This window comes from Sphaerodactylus townsendi, unplaced genomic scaffold (genome assembly GCF_021028975.2).
Source record: "Sphaerodactylus townsendi isolate TG3544 unplaced genomic scaffold, MPM_Stown_v2.3 scaffold_1243, whole genome shotgun sequence".
Lineage (NCBI taxonomy): Eukaryota > Metazoa > Chordata > Lepidosauria > Squamata > Sphaerodactylidae > Sphaerodactylus > Sphaerodactylus townsendi.
The window spans coordinates 1-4,377 of record NW_025949786.1 but is presented as its reverse complement, the minus strand read 5'-3'; the positions used below and the strand labels follow the sequence as shown (position 1 = coordinate 4,377).

Here is a 4,377-nt window from a genome sequence, read left to right as displayed (position 1 = left end):
GCATGTACCCTCACCACCACCCCTGAAAGAATATGGCCTGCAAAGTACTGATCCCTATATGTATACGGTCTGTTACATTTCTCAAAATCTACCACACAGTGGTGGTATTCAGCCGGTTTGCGCCACTTCGGCAGAACCGGTTGTTAAAATGGTGCTTGTAAACAACCAGTTGTTAAATTATCTGAATCCCACCACCGGAACCGGTTGTTAAATTATTTGAATTCTAACCCTGCTACCACACCTGCGTTGGAAATGAAGGGCTTCATAAAGTCTCCCTTCCAAAGCCCCAAATGCCCATTTTTTAAATTCCAATTCTTTGATACAGCGAAGGAATCCCTGAGTTTGCTGAAAGAACGGCGACAGTGGCAGCGACCCTCGGTTCGAATCCTGACGGTCCCTTTCTTCATTTCCTGGCGCTGTCGTAATTGGCACATAACCAATCACAAGTTTCCTTCACGGCTGCAGAAGGGAAGGAAAAAAAGAAACTATGTTAGTGCCACTGAAGGGAGGAACCTCAGAGTGTCCCCCCTCCCCCTCCCCCCTCCCCCCTCCCCCGCTGCAGAGAAAAAAAATGGAAGTCAACCATCCTAAGAACATAAGAGCAAGCCTGCTGGATCAGACCGGAGTCCATCTAGTCCAGCACTCTGCTGCTCGCAGTGGCCCACCAGGTGCCTTTGGGAGCTCACAGGCAGGAGGTGAAAGCAATGGCCTTCTGCGGCTGCTGCTCCCAAGCACCTGGTCTGCTAAGGCATTTGCAATCTCAGATCAAAGAGGATCAAGATTGGTAGCCATAGATCGACATCTCCTCCATCAATCTGTCCAAGCCCTTTTTAAAGCTATCCAGGTGAGTGGCCATCACCACCTCCTGTGGCAGCATATTCCAAACACCAATCACACGTTGCGTGAAGAAGTGTTTCCTTTTATTAGTCCTCATTCTCCCCCCCCCCAGCATTTTCAATGGATGCCCCCTGGTTCTAGTATTGTGAGAAAGAGAGAAAAATTTCTCTCTGTCAACATTTTCTACCCCTGCACCTGAACCAAGCTTCTTCCTGTTCTTCACTGATCAGACCTCTGCATTTCTTGTACTGCGCAGAGGGCTGGACTAAATGCCTCTTGAGGTCCCTTCCAGCTCCATATACCCCCCCAGTTCATTTGCTCTAAACTAAAAGAACTTCCTATGACTGAGGTATTGTAAGATTTTCCCCTAGCAGAATTGGGCATGATTGGCACATTGTATTAGACCCTTTAACAGGACACTTTAACAGGAATTTATTAAATGTTTAAATTAGATTAATTCTAATTTGAATTAACTATTTATACATTTTAAAACTCTACTCAGCTTTTAACGTATGGATTTCTTAAGTATGCTGAGATAGTTTTATTGTATCGCTGTCCATTCTGTAAATTGCCCCGAGCCAGTTTTGGGAGGGTTAAGAACTTTGAGAAAATAAAATAAAATAAATAAATGACTTTGTGTAGAAGTCAACTCTTCAATTGGTATCAGTCATTTAAAAAGTGTTATAATTTGTAGTCTGGCAGCTAAACACTGTATTACAGTATTATTTTGCCCACAGAGGAAGATCAGTTGGCCAAAATGCAAAGGGCCGAAAAAGTATCCCATTGGACCCTTTTGTGTATGGTAATCACAATGTTGTATGTATAAAGTAAGCTATTATGAGCCTTTTACCAGTGCAGATAGTTTTAATTTGTAATAAATCATATGCATTTTTGTTATTTAGTAGTTTCATATTTAGTGGCCCCTTAAATTATTGACCTCTTAGGTACTTAGGTTTAAGAACATAAGAACATAAGAACAAGCCAGCTGGATCAGACCAGAGTCCATCTAGTCCAGCACTCTGCTACTCGCAGTGGCCCACCAGGTGCCTTTGGGAGCTCACCTGCAGGAGGTGAAAGCAATGGCCTTCTGCGGCTGCTGCTCCCGAGCACCTGGTCCGCTAAGGCATTTGCAATCTGAGATCAAGGAGGATCAAGATTGGTAGCCATAGATCGACTTCTCCTCCATAAATCTGTCCAAGCCCCTTTTAAAGCTATCCAGGTTCGTGGCCATCACCACCTCCTGTGGCAGCATATTCCAAACACCAATCACACGTTGCGTTTGTGTTTCTTCTGACCATAGAAAGGCTACAGAGAACTCCAACTCTCGGCTGGGGGTCACAGCCAAGCCCCCAGTTATTCTCACCTTGATGGAAGGGGGTGAATTGATAGTCTGGCAGGTATTTTTTCAGTTTGGCGTTGCTGGCCGTTTTCTTGAACTGTCCGTCTGATTTACTTGTGTCAAACTGGGAAGAAAGTGCGGTTAAAGGAAAACACAGATCCCGGATGGAACTCTGGTGGGGCATGAGGTACCCCCAGGATTAACCCATAATAAATTCAACCAGTAAAGCTATGGCTAAATCACGTAGGAAGGGAAGAAGTCGGCCTCCCCAAGTCCCATCAATTCCAGCTGACCTGTGGCGACCCCATTCCCCCACCCCCCATTCCAAGGCATGAAATGAGCAGAGGTAGTTTGTTATTGCCTGCCTCTGTGTAGAGATGCTGAACCTCTTTAATGGTCTCCCATTCAAGTATTAACCAGGACCTACCTGGCTGGGCTTCCAAAATCTGATGAGATTGGGCTAGCCTGGGCCATCTAGTTCAGGGAGAAAAAGAGTTTGGATTTATATACCACCTTTTCCTCCTCAAAGCACTTATAAGCTCCTTCCCTCGATACCTGGTGATGTAGAATCAGAAAATTATAGAGTTGGAGGAGACCACAAGGGCCATCTATAAGCATAAGCGTTTTATTGTCATTGTGCATGCACAACGAAATTTACAGCAGCATTCCTCGATGCACACAATTCCAGACTCATACCCCATCCTCCCTTTCCCCTTCCTCCACCCATCCCTACACAGCCCCAAACACATCAACACAAAGCCACGGAGTTCAGCATCGCCACAGCTCTAGAGTGGAAGCTGTCTCTAAGCCTCTTTGTCCTAGTTTTGATAGACCTGTATCGTCTGCCGGATGGGAACAGTTCAAAAAGAGAGTGTGCTGGATGAGACGGGTCTCTCGGAATATTTTGGGCTTTCTTTAGGCTTCGGGAATTATCAAGTTCTTCCAAGGAGGGGAGAGGGCAGCCGATAATCCTCTGTGCAGTAGTGATCACCCTTTGGAGCGCCTTCCTATCCGCCACTGTGCAACTGGAGAACCATACACAGATGCAGTAGGTTAAAGACACTCTCTATAGCACAGCGGTAAAAGGACACCAGGAGTTTTCCATTCAGTTGTTGTTTCCTTAAAAGTCTCAGATAGTACAGTCTTTGCTGTACTAGCAGTCCAACCTCCTGCAATGCAGGAACACACCATCAAAGCACTCCTGACAGATGGCCATCCAGCCTCTGTTTAGAAACCTCCAAAGAAGGAGACTCCACTGTCCTTACCATCAGGAAGTTCTTCCTGATGTTTAGGTGGAATCTCTTTTCCTGCACCTTGAATCTATTACTCTTTGTGCAAGTCTCTGGGGTAGCAGAAAACAAGTTTGCTCCCTCTTCAACATGACATCCCTTCAAATATCTAAATCTGGGACCTTGTGCATCCAAGCAGAGGTTTTACCGTGGAGACGCCACTGATTGCACAAAGAAGGACTTCCCTATGTCTGTCCCCCAGTAACTTTGTTCTTCTAAAACCAAGGCCCCTTCCGCACACGCAAAATAATGTGTTTTCAAACCACTTTCACAACTGTTTGCAAGTGGATTTTGCCATTCCGGACAGCTTCAAAGAGCACTGAAAGCAGTTTGAAAGTGCATTATTTTGCATGTGCGGAATGAGCCCAAGAAACACTTTAGCCTTCTCTTTTTGGGAAGACCCTTCACCATTTGGCTTGCCCTGTCTGCAACAGGTCCAGGGAAATGTTCTTGAGGGGTGTGTTTCAGCACACACATCCATGGCAGCTGTGAAACAATGGGATTGTGTTAATTGCCTTCGAAATTATTTCCAAGGATACGTGGAGCTCTCCCTTGAAGTCCATGGCTCCCACAACACACTCCGCTGCTTCCCGTATGGACACTTCGTCCTCTTCGCCAACTAAACGAAGGAAAGAACCACAGACAAGTTTTGCTGCGCGAGTTGAAAAGTTGCTCCATGTGCTCCTGCTCTCCGCCTCCCTGGCACGCGGTCAGCCTCTGAATCCCAGTGCCAGGAGGCTACATCAAGGGAAGGTCTCGGCATCTGTGCCCCATTGTTGACTCTCCAGAGGAACTGGTTAGCCCAGTGTTTTCCAACCTTTTCGACGTCACGTTACCCTTGACCTCACTCTTCATATCTCATGGTAGGATGCTTGGAGGTTATTTAAAAACACAGTAATAAAAGCTCAGCTG

At 46.0% G+C, this 4,377-nt stretch overlaps 1 long non-coding RNA gene across 1 annotated transcript; it reads right to left on the bottom strand.

Annotated features, from left to right (window-relative positions):
* Positions 1–272: 272 nt before the first annotated feature.
* On the bottom strand, positions 273–4,131 carry LOC125424860. The gene is made up of 3 exons (XR_007243297.1): positions 4,005–4,131; positions 2,201–2,300; positions 273–459 (listed from the first exon to the last, which is right to left on the bottom strand). It is a non-coding gene; the product is annotated as an uncharacterized LOC125424860 (long non-coding RNA).
* Positions 4,132–4,377: the final 246 nt, after the last annotated feature.